Below are 16,291 nucleotides of genomic sequence, written 5' to 3' on the forward strand. Positions count from 1 at the left end.
ACATAAAAAGAGATTTCACACCAAAATTGCACCATAATTTGTAGTTTTGCATATCAATTCTCATGCATTGCAATGTTTCACACTTTTCAACGGGTTTGTAAGGCACAAAAACAATAAGTCCCATTCTCCATTTACTAAATTTACAATAGGAAGAAATTTAGAAATTTGATCATTCTGATTTTGGTTGAGCTATGTTGGTCTTGTTGCTGTTTAGAGTGAAAGTAAGCTTGTTAAATCAACTCATAGTTAAGGGTGTTCATAGTTCGGTTAATCAAATAGTGAGCACATATTTGAACCAAATTGGTACCTTTCGATTTTGCATGGTGCCAAATTGAAATAGACTGAATCAATAGGTTAATCAGATGAGTGGTTCAGTTTTTGGTTTTTATGTATAAAAATATATATAATATAAATTCATGTTTTAAGAAAATGTAACATATAATTACATTCTACATATAATGTATATTTGTATTGTTTTATATCTAATTTATATTTTTATCTCTTTATTTTTTATTTATAAAATGTGCTAAGAATTGGGATTTGAGGTTGAAAAAGATCTTTTTTAGTAAAAATAGAAAAGCAAAAAGCCTTCACAAGAATCTTGAAAGGATATCGAAAATCAACATAAAGATCACTCTGATAATCGAGTGCAAATTTATGGACTCCAGAATTTATACTGTGGAAGTTATACATACTGAATGCTCCTATTAATCAATTTTTTTTTTTTTAAGGTTCTTCAATTTGGTCTTTTTCTTGAGTAAAATACTTAAAAACTCCCTCCATGTTTCTCCTAAATATTAAACCTTTATGTTATAGGACAAAAGCCTCCCCTCCAATTTTGCCCCTTTAAGGTTTGGGTAGTTGGGAAAATTTCAACTGATTTATGAGATATTGAACTATTTGATCAACCATGCCCAAAAACTCCTAACAGCTGAAAGAAACCGATTTATGGAAAACTAGCCTTAATCAATTTATGCAACCACTAAACCATTTGATATATCAACTGCAATATAGTGACCAATCATGAATGTTCTGCTAGTTAAGCCAAACCACGCGCAACAAACTTCCTGGAAGTTGAAAGAAAGTGACAAACAGAAAACCAGTCGTAATCATAAATATTGCTGCTCATATTGTGGGGAGCACATATTTGCAGAAATAAGGGTAAGAGTTTGATCTGCAAGCTACATCCTTCAATACATTAGCAAGTGCATCGACGTCTACAAGAGACAAATGAAGAGACAGAACCAACAATGCGGAGTCGGGGAGATTAATGCACACATTAGGGAGAGAAGATAAGAGAGGCCGACCAATGGAAGAAACCAGTAAATCGACAAGAAAACTTGAGGAAGCATAGGCCAACACAGAAGATAACGGAATGGACAAAGAAACTATTCCACTGTTTTAAAATTTTGAAAAATTAGTAATGATAAAAAGTTCTTTTGATGATTCTGTTAGGAATAACTTTATAGGGGAGGTCTTAGTGTTTTTTAAAAGGGCATGGGAAGTTTAGTATTTAATAGAAATTTGAAGGGAGGTCTAAGTCTTTCAACATTTTTTTCAGTTTTTCATGAGCACCTCACTCATAGCAGTATCTTGGTTTTTTCAGGCCTTATTATTATTATTATTATTATTATTATTATTATTATTATGGAGAAGTATGGACAGGCCCAATGCAGAATTCTGATTCCCACTGCAGAGTTATTAACATTCAAAAGGTCAAAAGCCGATACTCAATGCACTCATATCCATCTGTGGATTAGCATCAATTTCGAGCTAGCATTTACCTCAGATGTACTTTGAGCCTACAAATTCTGACACTTGACTGTACCGTCATTCTCACTTATTATTATTATTATCTTACAGTTGTGTTTTTCCGGCTTTAGTGAATCTTTTGATTTGATATGCTTGACCCTGCCCTTGAGTCTGTTGTGGTTTTGTTTGGGGCTGTTTTAGGGTCTCTAATTCTTTACTTTGATTTTATATACAAGCTGGGTTTAGCTATGATGCCCAAGAGACATGATACCTCAAAAACATATGACCAATCAACCGGTATCATAAAAGGAGACCCGATCTGCTTCTTGGACCTAGCGCCTCACAGGAGCTTCACACACACCTTATCATCCGTATTTATTAGTTATTATATACAGGAGATGTTCCTAATGCACCGTGGATGTGCATGTGAGACGCCCATTTGTGAGAAAGGGATTCATCACATCATAGAAGAGGTGTCCCATCAGGTGATATTCATCATATCTTCACCGGTCACATTTGCTCAATGACTTATCCCGGAACGGATTTACTTGTAATTACTGTATTTATTGTTTTATATCTTTTATGTGTAATTTGTTCAAAAAGAAGTGATAAAAGTAGCTAGGAAAATGTATTTATTGTTTCCTAACCTCCTCATGCTATACAGAGATAATTTTGACATCGCCGGATACAAAAGTTGGCTGCCAAAGAAAATTCGGAAATATTAGCATCCCATATCCCTTTGGTCTAGTTGGAGATGATCCAACCTGTTACAAACATGATGACTTCAAGTTGTTCTGCAACACTGCCATCTTCCCTCCAAAATTGACTTTGTATGGCGATGATCCGGAGGATGACCACAACATTCTCAACATATCACTTGATGCTCATCAACTAACGATTTCCATTCTGGGAAGTGTCAAATGTTACATGGGTGCAGATGAAGACATGGAGGATAATGAAATTAGTTATTCTTTTCCAAACACATACAGGCTCTCCAATACCAGAAACAGATTGATGACAGTCGGTTGCGACACGTATGGAGCCGTAACGACTTCAAATACACATGGAACATTAGTAGATGTGGGTTGGCTGTTCTTATGTCTGACGCCCAGGATTCATTTGACTCGCAAGTTTCACATCTCTGGGACATAAGAAACAATGTTGAATACCTTCTTAACGTTGGGATAAGGACTTCCATAATTCTGGACTGGGCAATACTTAGAAACCAGAGTTGCGAGGAAGCACAAAGAGACGTGGCTGGGTATGCCTGTGTGAGTAACACCTACTGCACCAACTCCTCAAATGGCGCTGGATATCTTTGCAATTGCCTGCATGGTTTTCAAGGGAATCCTTATCTTCCCTATGGATGCCAAGGTATGCTATTACTACGAAATCCAAACAATTATTCTTCTCTCTTTTACTTCAAAATTTAAATACAAATATTAAAAAATATCAATACTTATTATATTATATAGTGATAATGGCCATATCAACAGCCCTTTCCTTCTCACATTCCCCGTCTTTCATTTCTACTTCACGATCTCTCCTTTTAATCCCTTCCCAGCTCTCTCGTTCACTCTCTCTCCTTTCTTCCCTTTCCCTAACTTAATAACCCACCTATTAAGCTAGATGTCAAGTCCCAATTTGAAATTCAATAACTATTATATTGGGAAATTTCCCAAAAACACTTGTGGAAGTTTTAGAAACTTTGTAAAATTGTTTCATTCCTTCTCTCTTTGTTCCCTACTTTCAAAAATACATACGTTTTCTTCTTTTCACATCCTTCTAACTTTCTAATCTACCAAAGTACCATACCTCATGCCACTTCAATCTGTAGACCGAGAGTTTCTTCCCCTGCTTTTGTGAGAGATCCCAAACGGCTCAAATCCATGTAGGATGTGCGCCTTCCTATTTTGAACCTGAAATTTTAGAGGACAGTGAGACATGTGACACGAAGATTTTTCCTATTCCAAAAGTTTTGTTTTCTAGATTTTTCTTTAGTTCTGATAGAGTTGTTTTCGACATTGTTATATGTTTCCAAGTTGAATGAGAACCCTGTTTAAAATTTTGATATGCCGATATGAGGTGTATTGTATCCTATTAGAGGCATATTGGTGTGTATTGGAGGTGTATCGAGCCTATGGATTTAACTATCATATCCATAGAGTAATTGAATATTTTTAAAATTAAAAAAATTAATAATAATAAATTATATTTTATCATTTGATCACAACAATTGAATATATTATAACTCTATGGATGATCTATTAGACCAATTGAAATTTCTTCTTTAATAATTACTTTTTAGTTTTATATTTTTATAATTAAAAAATAATTAATTAATTAAATTTTATCATTTGATCACAATGATTGAATGTATTATAAATCTATCGATGATCTATCATATCCACAAAACAATCGAAATTTCTTCTTTAATAACTAATTTTTGAATATATTATATAATGTTTATTTATTTTTTATAATTTTTGAAAATGAATAATAAATAATTGTTATTTATATTTTCACATCAAAGTTTTGCCAATGCATATTTTATGGTTGGATAGAAGAGTTGGGTCTTTCTCATCTCATAAAACATTAAAGCTTAAGAATTGTAATTTATAAATTATAGTTAAGAATGAGATTTTTAATGAAATTATAATTAGCTATAATATATTTCTTTTCGTCACTGGTGGACAATGGAACAGTGGAGAGCGGAGGTTGTGGCCTTGTGGGAGAAAGGGAAGTCACTGTTCATCGTCTCCCACCTTGAGATGGAAAACAGGGTAGCGGCAGCAAGAAACCTCTCTCCTCTCGACAGCAAGAAATCTCTCTCCTCCCTATTTGGTTTTGGTGGCAAATGACAATCGACAGAGGAGAGGAGGTTGGAAGTCAGAAAGGAGAGTTTGCGATGGCTCCAACTAATGGATCTTGGTCTCATGTCATAAAAAGGTACCTCTCTCAAGGAGCCCCAGAAGAAGCTCTTCTTCTTTACATCCAAATTCTCTGCAAAAGGAATCCACCATTATGGTGGTATTCCTCTACTACTCAAGGCTTGTGGGTCTCTGCCGGGAAAGCTTTCCATGCTGAGTCGATCACAATTGGGGTGGATTCAGATGTGGGGATAGGGACTTCATTGGTTAGCATGTATTCTAAATGCCGCGACATAGTTGGTTCCCACAGGGTATTTGATGAAATGCCTGATAGGAATTTGGTGACATGTAATGCAATGATAAGAGGGTGTTCAAGGAATGGTGACATGGGTTCTGCATCATTTAGTTTTGAACGGATGCTAGAGAAGACGGAAGTTACATGGGCAGAGATGATTGATGGATATGCAAGGAATGGGGTTATTATTGCTGCTAGGCATTTATTCAATTGCTCTCCACATGAGATGAGGAATCTAGTGACATGGACTGTGATGATCGATGGATATGTGAGGATTGGGCAGTTGAAGACGGCAAGGCAGCTATTTGAGGAGATGCCACAGCGGAACTGCTATTCCTGGTAGTCAATAATTGCTGGTTACTACAAGAAGAGTAACGTCAAGGAGGCGAGAGAGAACTTTGATCGCATTCCAGTCAAGAATTTGATGAACTGGAATTCATTGATTGCTGGATATGCACAGAATTGATATTGCGAAGAAACTCTAGAGGCTCTCGCTAAGATGCAGTCCGAGGGATTTAAGCCTGATGAAGTTACAGTAGCAAGTGCATTATCAGCTTGTGCACAAAATGGTTCTTTGGATCACGAAAAAGAAATCCATAATCTTGTAAATTGTAGCAATATCAAACCTAACCAGTTGACATGTATGCAAAATGCGGCGACTTGCATAATGCAATAATGATTTTTAGGGATGGGGTTTCATTGAAGTGCCAAATAGTTATTATTATTATTTATTATTTATTATTATTATTTTATTATTATGATTATTATTTATTATTATTGATGAAGGGCAAATTAGGCCCTCCAATGACATCATGACAAATGGCATCTTAGAACAGTTGAATGACACATAGACACCACCTAAGTGATGATTTTGAGTCCCAGATCGCGGTTCATTTGCGTTCCGACCTAGTGACTTTTACCACAACTTAGGTCGGCTAAGAGCACCTCGTTCAGGGCTTACCTGTAGCACCTTGTCATTGGCCGAAATGACCTCAACGCGAGGACTAGGCGGTGACCCGTGAGATGTGCTGACCAACAAATTCGGCATGCATATGCCGACACTCCCAGGTTTCTAGGAATTTGGCCCACGTACTGGATATTCTAGAGAATGCATGGCCATTACCTCCAAAGATCTCGGACCGGTTAGGCACGACATCTTGAAAATCTTGGGTGCAGTGCGTGAGATCGATGACTACTCAACTATATAAGGGCTTCAGACGTCAAGAACAGGGTACGCACAATTACTTGTTCCCTAGCCAACTAATATACAAATTTTCAACCTGCACAACCTAGTACTAACTTAGGAATCGCAATGTCCACCCCGGGTAAAGCAACCCAGGCACTCTAACATTGATTCCTTGCAGGTTTCTCCAAAGAGCTATGCAGCTTGATAATCAACTTAGCTCAACACCCGATCTACCCCTAGCTCAGTCTAGTCAGCTCGGCTTCCAAGTCTTCATCCAACATAAATCCTCCACTTCGGCCTTTGAGTCACCCACCACAAGAAGTAGCCAGATGACTAGAGAGCGCTCAGATTGCACAACGTCAATTAGCATCGAAGTCACCGGCCAGCTGGGAACTGCCAAAACTTGCATCATCAACTGGCATCATCTGTGAGAGATGCTACAAAAAGCTAAGTTCTCGTCTTCTAGAAAACTAAATGCTCATCTTCTAGAAAGTTAAGATCTCACCTTTTAAGAATTTAAGTTTTCACAGTCTAATTTCCATTTTTTATGAACTCAAAGGCATTTTTGACCAGTACCAACATCATGAACCAATAATCAATTACTGGGGGGCAAAGGCGTCCATGATGAAACTTGAGACCCACCCTATTACAATCAGAAGCAATCATGCCAAAGTCATCACTCCTAGTATCTTATGAAAACACACCGCTATGGCTTGTGAACACCCCTCTCCTCGCGGTAGAGTCATTAGCGGTTCCCACCAGGATTGAAGCGTGGCGGTTCTATGAAATGAAGGAAGAATTTCCAAATCTGAGAATGGGAGAATCCCGATGTAAACAACATAATGACCTCGACAACTAGTAGTTTGGCGACAAGCACCTTGGAGTGAGGCCGCCCCTACAGGTCGAGCCCTCCATAGTTCCCGCGGTGTTTGATAGCCAATAGATTGTAAAGAAGCCCCACCGACCTCAGCTCATTCTATGTTTATACTCAACAACGGTTAAACCGAATGAAGCCTCTTCTGCTTAGTTTCGCAAGTTTGCTTCTACAAGTCGAGCACTTCTTAGATCCCATGGGAGTAGACGACCAATGGATTACATGGACGCCCTTGTAGGTCGAGCCTTCCAAGGCTCCCATGCGAGCTGGCGACCTAAAGTCAATAGTGCTTCTCCCGCAGGTCGAGCTCCTAGTGGCTTCTTGTAGGGGTGGATGACCGACGTCACTACAAGGCTGATGCAGTGTAGCTGTGGCCACGAACTGCTAACTCACACCAATAACATGCTTATGTATCAACAACCCTCACAAGGGGGTCCGAAGTGCATAGTTGTGGTCTTGCAAGCACTCACCCAGGAAGATAATCCCACGAGACATTGTAGAAGCAGCCATATGGGAAGTTACTATAGAATGACCACCTTTTTAGGCGGAAAGGTTAATGCGCACATTGGCTAAATAATATTTTGGAGAGTGGACCACGAGTCGCTTCTAGAGCCTAAGGGCTAGGATGCCCAATTGATAAAAAACCTCAGCACCACGTGAGACCCAGTCACCTCTTTGGCATGGGCAAAATCAAGGATAAGGAGAATGGACTGTGAGTCACTCCTAGAGCCTAAGGGCTAGGGAGCCAAGCTGATAAAAGACCTCAACACCGCATGAGACCCATTTGCCTCTTCGATGTGGGCAAGATCAAGGATAAGGAGAGTTGACGGCGAGTTGCTCTCATATCCTAAGGGCTAGGGCGCCGAGATAATAAAAGACCTCGGCACCACATGTGACACAATTTACTCTTTGGCATGGGCAAGATCAAGGATAAGTAGAGTGGACCACAAGTCGCTCTTAGAGCCTAAGAGCTAAGGTGCTGAGCTGATAAAAGATCTCGACACCATATAAGACCCAATCGCCTCCTCGGCTTGGGCAATCTAGTTGCGAGCTTATTAGACCTCGGCACCACATAAGACCCAGTTGCCTGCTTCCTTGGCATGGGCAATAGAGTCAAATGCAAACTTAGCCAATCTTTTCACCTCGGTTTAGGCTTTGTGTCAAACTCGCTGGATACTCTTTCAGAACCAGTTTGAATGATGCTACGTTAGAGTCTACTTAGGTGGAGCAACCTGATAAAGCAGTCACATAGAACCCCTTCTTGAGGGCGACCCGATGAGCTCCACTCTTGAGGTAATAGGTCGGATTGCAATATCCCTTGATGGTCACATCCCTTATAAGGTAGATGTCCTCGTGTACCTGCTCCACCTTTCCTCGAGCAGATGAGATCGCTCTCATGCCCCGATAATCAAGACGACGAGGTCCTGTGTAAGGCTGCTAACACTTGGATTCTTCTAACCTAAGAAGCAAATCAGACCTATGCTTACGACTATGAGTTCATCAAACAGTCATTCCAGGCCAAAGGAACTATCTACTTCCTTCGCCTAGGTACTCTCAGCTTGGGAGTGGGGGGCAATTGGTGAAGGGCGGATGTGTCCCTCCAATGACATCGTGACACATGGCATCTTAGAGCTACTGAATGACACATAGATACCACCTAAGTGATGATTTGGAGTCCCAGATCGCGGTTCGTTTGCACTCCGACCTAGCGACTTCGACCACAACTTAGGTCAGCTAGGAGCACCTCGTTCAGGGCTGACCTATAGCTCCTCACCACTGGCCGAAGTGACCTCGATGCGAGGAACGACCTCCCTCGAGGGCTTCTCGACTTGACTGAGGATCAGGCAGTGACCTGCGAAATGTGCTCGCCAACAAATTTGGCATGCATATGCTGATACCCCCAGGTTTCTAGGAAGTTGGCCCGCATACCAGATATTCCAGAGGATGGTCAACGTGTATGGCGATTACCTCTGTGGATCTCTGACCGGTTAGGCACGACCTCTCGGAAATCTTGGGTGTGGTACGTGGGATCGACGACAACTCAACTATATAAGGACTTTAGACCTCATGGAACAGGGTATGCACGATTACTTGTTCACGAGCCTACTAGTATACATACTTTCAGCTTGCACAACCGAGTACTAACTTAAGCATCGGAGTGCCCACCACGGGTAAAGCAACTCGGACACTCTAACATTAATTCCTTGCAGGTTTCTCTGAAGAGCTACACAGCTCGACAATCAACTTAGGTCGGCACCCGATCTACCCCCTAGCTTAGCCTAGTTAGCTCGACATCCAAGTCTTTATCCGGTGGAAATCCTCCACTTCGGCCTCTGAGTCACCAGCCACCAAGAAGTCGCCAGATGACCAGAGAACGCTCGGATCGCACACTATCAATCAGCATCCGAGTCATCGGCCAGTCAGGAACTGCCAAAACTTGCATCATCAATTATTATGATTATTATTATTATTGTTATTAATTGAGTTCACATGGTGATTCACGTGTGGGCCCATGTGAATTCTCAGTTGAAATGTATAGTGTGACATGTGAAAAGCATTGTTTATATGTATAAGTGAAGTGAGAGCTAAAATTGTCATTTGTATCAATATAAGCACTTATGGGGAAAATAGCTTACCAAACATTCCCACCCCAATAAGTGCTTAAAAACATAATAAGTGATTTTAAAAGTGGGATACCAAACAGCCTTAAGTGGTTGTTAATATAATACAAGTACTTCTTTTAACAATTACTTAATCATCAAGGCCCTGTTTGGTGCATTTTTCTGCGTAGGCTGTTGGCTGCTTGGAAGCCCGAGAACCTACATTTTTGTCTTTTTCCGTTTAGTTGGGAGAAAACTAACCACTGAAGATTACGTCTGGAAAAAACACCAGAACCTTGTTATAGGCTAAATTCCACTAGTAGATCTGCGGAAGCAACAAACTGAACTCCAAATAAAAATGGATCGAGAATGGAGCACTGGATTAGCTGTAAGACTCCTTCCAAACTATGCATGAGGTTGTCACAAAACGTGGTAGGAGGAGAATACAATGGAAGGCCTATTTCAAGTATGAGAGAATACAATTGAACTATGTGGTGTTGCGCTGGTGTAAGTCTAAGGATGTTGTGGTGATGATTTAGACGTGATAATTTAGAGAGCTCTCGAATTGAGGCTGACTCTGTTAGCAAGTCCAAGGTTGTTGCACTGGTGCAAGATTCAAGTAGAAGACCAATGGTTAGGACGTCGATTACACTTGGGGAAAACCCTCCTTTCACACCTCCTAGGGATGACCCTAGTTCATAAGAAGGTGTTCCGACTGTGGGTGGTCAGGCTTTATCAGGACAAGGGATGAGTCCGTCTAGGAGTCCAGAGGTGGAGAACCTTGGGTCGGTGAAATATGAAAAACAGAGGAACTGTTTTGAATGAATACCAAAATTGTGTGTTACTCAATTTGAGACTCACATATATATATATATATATATTCATATATATATTTTTGTATCTATATGTACATGTGTCACTATACAATTGGAATTATATACATTAGAGATAAATACACAAGGAATTTATGATAAGAATACAGAGGGGAGATAAGAATATGTTAGATCCCTCATCCCTCATGTTACTGAATGGATGGAACAGTCTAAATCCCTCATGTTACGGAATAGATGAAGTGAATGGTGTAACTGATTCAGCAGTATCATCGTTATCAGTGCCCTGCAAGTGGACAGGGGGGACCACTATCAACTTGGACATAGTAAACTAAGAGGAAGGCAGCGGCTTAGTAAAGAGAGGCATGAGCTGAAGTGGGAGAGGCATGAGCTGAAAGTAGAATTGAAAGTGACGAGGAAGAGTTTTACAATGATTCCTTAGCGAAAACCCACGAGGCTTTCAAGTTTGGGGGATTTCTGGGATGTAGAAAGATAAGAAGGTTTGTTGAATTTGATGTGGATGATTCAGTTAAAGAAGATCTAAGAGGATGGAAGGCAATTAGGGGTTAAGGAAGAGGAGGAAGAGGTAAGTTGTCACTCTGTCCTACTTAGTTTTTGGGCCTTAGGTCAGTTAAAGAGTTTCGAGGTTGGTTGTCTGATAGGTCCCAGTCAAAGCTAGAGTGATAGAGTATTCTGCTTATGGTGAGAATAAGACCACAAGATTTTATTAACTTCCAACTCCCCTCCCATGTTGGATGGGTGGTGTTTAAATACAGAAAATTCTCAATTTCCTTCCACTAACATAGCCACTGATTAAGGGATTAGCTTCTCTAGTAGTTAGTCTATCCCTAAGCCATAGGAACATAACTACTTAACCACTAACAACTTGACCTATTCTTAAGTAATAACTACTTAACCAAATTGACTACTTCCTAAGGCCAACACCTTGGCTTTATTGACCTATTCCTATGTACAGGTTACAAGGAAATAGAACAGAAATAAACTAACAAGAAAATGAAGAGAAAAGGGAGGAAATCTGCTGCTCTTCTCCCTATGCCACGTCACACACCTGCATGGGCCATGCGTCTATCATTGCCCCCGTCTTTCAGAGGAACCTTGTCCTCAAGGTCCAATTTGATGTATCTGTTCCATAGCTCGTCGAAAGTTGGTGTGAGCTCCCTCTTCGTCATCTGTCTCACTTTCGTCATAATTTCCTTCAAGCAATAGCAACTGCGGCCCTTTGCATTTGTGCCCCGGTACAAATTTTTCATCGCAATTAAAACAAAGGCCTTGAGCACGCCTCCTTTGCATCTCCATCCAAGTGAGTCGTTTCATTGGTGAAGCAGACTTCAGTTTCGTTGGAGAAGAGTCGATAGTGGTCCTATTGAATTGACATGTAGCATTCAAGGATTTTGGCTTAAACATCTGAATCCCATCTGCTATTTCAATTTTAAGACCTCCCATAAAGTTGCCTACCAATGCCTTTTGAGTCCACCCTTGTACCCGATATTCCAGTTGTTCGAACTCTTTTTGATAATCACGTAAGGAGCCCACCTGTGTAATCTTTGACAATGCCTCATCAAAGTCTTCACATTCGGTAGGACCAAATCTTGCCCAAAGTTCCTCTTGAAAATTTTCCCATGTCACCTCTTTGCCTTTTTCCTTATAGGATATTCTCAACCATTGCCACCATTGATTAGCCTCGCCTTTCAAATGGAAAGAAGCCAAGGACACCTTGTGAGATTCAAGAGTGCCTTGGTATTCAAAAAATTGAACTACTCTTGTGAACCATTCGGTGGGGTCATCTCCCGCAAATCGAGGAAACTCCAAGTTGGTTAGTTTGGAAGAGAACAGTTATCATCCCACTTCGGAGTTGTCTCGAGATTCTTTTCTCATGTTGCGAGAACGCCCGGTAGGAGAGTTTGCCTTAAATTCAAGGCTGTTGGCAGTCGATGTTGCACGGTTGGAAAGTAGAGCTTCCGATAATTTGTTGATGGCATCTTCTAGCTGATGGAACTTATCAGCTATTGCCGCCTCCAAGTTCAGTCTCTAAGCTCTCAATTCTCTCCTTGTTAGTAGCCATGGTGCCTAGCTTTGATACCAATGATAGGTCCCAGTCAAAGCTAGAGTGATAGAGCATTCTGCTTAGGGTGAGAATAAGACCACAAGATTTTATTAACTTCCAACTCCCCTCCAATGTTGGATGGGTGTTGTTTAAATACAGAAAATTCTCAACTTCTTTCCACTAACATAGCCACTGATTAAGGGATTAGCTTCTCTAGTAGTTAGCCTATCCCTAAGCCATAGGAACATAACTACTTAACTACTAACAACTTGACCTATTCTTAAGTAATAACTACTTAACCAAATTGACTACTTCCTAAGGCCAATACCTTGGCTTTATTGACCTATTCCTACGTACAGGTTACAATGAAATAGAAAAGAAATAAACTAACAAGAAAATGAAGAGAAATGGGAGGAAATCTGCTGCTCTTCTCCCTACGCCACGTCACACACCTGCATGGGCCATGCGTCTATCACTGTCTTTGTTGGTCTTTTTGATTTTCCTTTGGTTATGTGGCTTTCTGCAGCAACGTTTTATTGTCCTTCCTGGTTTGTTGTTGTTGTCAGTTTGTTTTGATTAGTAGTGTGTTCCGTTCTGGGTTCTTGAGTGAGCCTCGGGCTTTGACCCATTTGTATTATTCTTTTCCCCCTTTTTCCTTTCATCTTAATAAAATTTTCTTTCTCTTGAAGAGAGAGGGAGAGATAACTAGGACTTACATTTAGCTTAGGGATGGCAATTTTTCTCATTTCCCAAATTCACATGGGGACTCTCTCTGAATGAAGTGGGGATAGGGATGATTTTCTCCCTGCAAGAATGGGGATGGAAAAATTTTCATCCATTTTGATAGGGATGGGGAGTGCATTCCCTGCCCCACGGGGACACCAATCGATCCCCGACCCCTAGGGATCTCTGCTAATATATTTTATATATGTATGCATGTGGGTATTTTATATTTTTAAAAATATGGTTGAATCTTTTTTAATGTGATTGTAAATTTTAACTATTTTATTTTTAATTTTTTAAATAAAATAAAAAATCAAAAACAAAATGGTTGACAATAAAAAAAATCATGAGAATCCCATGGAGATGGGGATAACCTTGTCCTCCAAGAGGACGGGGAGGGGATGGAGAGTGGGCGGATCAAACGCAAAAAAGACATGTGAGAAAGGAAGTAGGAATTATGCATGCGGGGATAACACCAACTGCTCTATCTCCAACAACAGCCTTGGATATATTTGCCAATGCATGCAAGACTTTCATGGGAATGCTTACATCCCCCATGGATGCCAAGGTATGACTTCACCCTTCTTCCAATTTTGCTTCAAATTTCACTATTGAATTAGGGTTATATAAAGGTAATCATCTTATATTATTCTAGACGTCACCACCTATTGCCGAAATATATATATCCCAGCCCTCCCTATAAACACCATCCCCTAAATTGGGAATCTTTTCCACTGGACGCTGAACCAAACTGTACAATGGCCTAAGGGGGCGTTTAACTCAAGTTATCCCTTTAATTTAGGGAAAATTCTCTATTTTGGGTCTAGTGCCACTTTGGTCCTGAATTTTAAAATGCGAAAATTAAATATTCAAATGTTCAAAACATGTCAATCCAATCTCTATCATTAACCATTCGTTAAGTGGCAATTGAAACAACACAAATACCCTTAAAGTGTTATCAAATTCTCTTTATCAATCTTCCAAACATTGATTAAAAATGAACAGTCTCAAATCCTTGCCTCTTCTATTAGAGAAAGTTGGAGTCACATCTTAGTGGGCATTCTCGTGACCCCAACTTTCTTGAATAAAAGAGGCAAAGATTTGAGACTCTTCATTTTTTTTTATCAAGGTTTGAAGGGTTGATAAAGAAAATTAGACAACACTCGAAGGGAATTTGTGTCTTTTGAAATGCCACTTAACAAATAATTAATGGACCAACTAGAACTTGACTGATAAATTTTGAAAGTCCAGGTATTGAGTTATTGCATTTTAAAATTCAGGGACCAAAGTGGCACTATACCCAAAGTGCAGGGTACTTATCAGGAATTCTCCCTTTCAATAAATTAAAGGCTTTGACATTTTTGTTTGAGAAGCAAATGTGATTTCTTATTTTTAATATGGTGTGTTGAACTTGAAATGTATTTATTGATTCCTCACCTCTTCTTGAGGATGGTTATGTGAGGACTACATCCTTACTTGAGATGATAGAGGTGTAGGCACGACTTGCAAGTGGTTCGCGCAAAGTGTGGGTCGTGCCGCCCTCTCCTATGAAATTGGACCGTGCTGCAGCACAAGCCCGGGTGGGCCCGTGTCGTGCTGTGTGCCAAGCCTTAGCCTAAGTCAGGCCAAGGACTGGGCCAAAGCTAATTTTGACATCGCCAGGTACAGGAGTTGGGTGCCAAAGAAAATGCGGAAATAAAATATCCCTTTGGTCTAGTTGGAGATGATCCAACCTATTACAAACATGATGACTTCAAGTTGTTCTGCAACACTGCCATCTTCCCTCCAAAATTGACTTTGTATGGCGATGATCCGGGGAAAGACCACAACATTCTCAACATATCACTTGATGCTCATCAACTAACGACTTCCATTCTGGGAAGTGTCAAATGTTACATGGGTGCAGATGAAGACATGGAGGATAATGAAATTAGTTATTCTTTTCCAAACACATACAGGCTCTCCAATACCAGAAACAGATTGATGACAGTCGGTTGCGACACGTATGGAGCCGTAACGACTTCAAATACACATGGAACATTAGTAGATGTGGGTTGGCTGTTCTTATGTCCGACGCCCAGGATTCATTTGACTCACAAGTTTCACATCTCTGGGACATAAGAAACAATGTTGAATACCTTCTTAACGTTGGGATAAGGACTTCCATAGTACTGGACTGGGCAATACGAAACCAGAGTTGCGAGGAAGCACAAACAGACGTGGCTGGGTATGCCTGTGGGAGTAACACCTATTGCACCATGGATGCCAAGGTATGCTATTACTACGAAATCCAAACAATTATTCTTCTCTCTTTCACTTCAAAATTTAAATACAAATATTAAACATAAACGCTTTGCTGTTATTAACACATGGAAGTCACCAGATGAAACCATTGGTCCGTAAAGGACTCCTCTTGATAGCGCATGTGCTCATTCCAAGGAGTTAAAGCAGCTAGATTGTCAAAGAAAATGCGGAAATGTTGGCATTCCATACCCGTTTGGCCTCGTTGGAGATGATCCAAGCTGTAATAGAGATGAATTCAAGTTGTTGTGCAATACAGCCACTGACCATCGTCCGCAACTGATGATGTATGGCCCTGACAGTGATGAGTATAGTGATAAAATTGTGTTGAACATATCACTACATGGCGAATTAACTTTCTTCTACTGGGCTTTTGTCGATTGTGATATGGGGGAGAACCCATACCACAATGTCACATACTCCTTGATATATGATCATAGCAGGGAGGGGACCATAATTCCTTGGGAATATAGATTCTCTAAATCCCGGAACAAATTTACGGTTATTGGTTGTAACATACATGGCCTTATGTCTGATTCCAATGACCAAGAGTCCCAATGTGTTTCACTTTGTCATTGTAACACGGACGCGACCAATAAACGCTGTAACGGCACCGGATGCTGCCAGACGGCAATACCAGAAGATCTTGTTTCATTTAAGCCATCACTTCACAGTATTGGCAATCTATCTACCACAGACTCCACTTGGAATATGAGCAAATGCAGCATGGCCTTTCTGGCCGACAAAGACTGGTTTAATTCAAATGGTTCTTATCCATGGAGCTTAAGAAATGAG

The 16,291-nt window shown here is 40.3% G+C and overlaps 1 pseudogene; it reads left to right on the forward strand.

Moving 5' to 3' along the window:
- The first annotated feature begins 4,477 nt into the window (after positions 1-4,477).
- LOC148791554 (pentatricopeptide repeat-containing protein At3g21470-like) lies at positions 4,478-15,641 on the forward strand (annotated as a pseudogene).
- Positions 15,642-16,291: the final 650 nt, after the last annotated feature.

The sequence above is a fragment of the Nelumbo nucifera genome, chromosome 5 (assembly GCF_055504915.1).
Source record: "Nelumbo nucifera cultivar China Antique chromosome 5, China Antique-T2T, whole genome shotgun sequence".
NCBI lineage: Eukaryota > Viridiplantae > Streptophyta > Magnoliopsida > Proteales > Nelumbonaceae > Nelumbo > Nelumbo nucifera.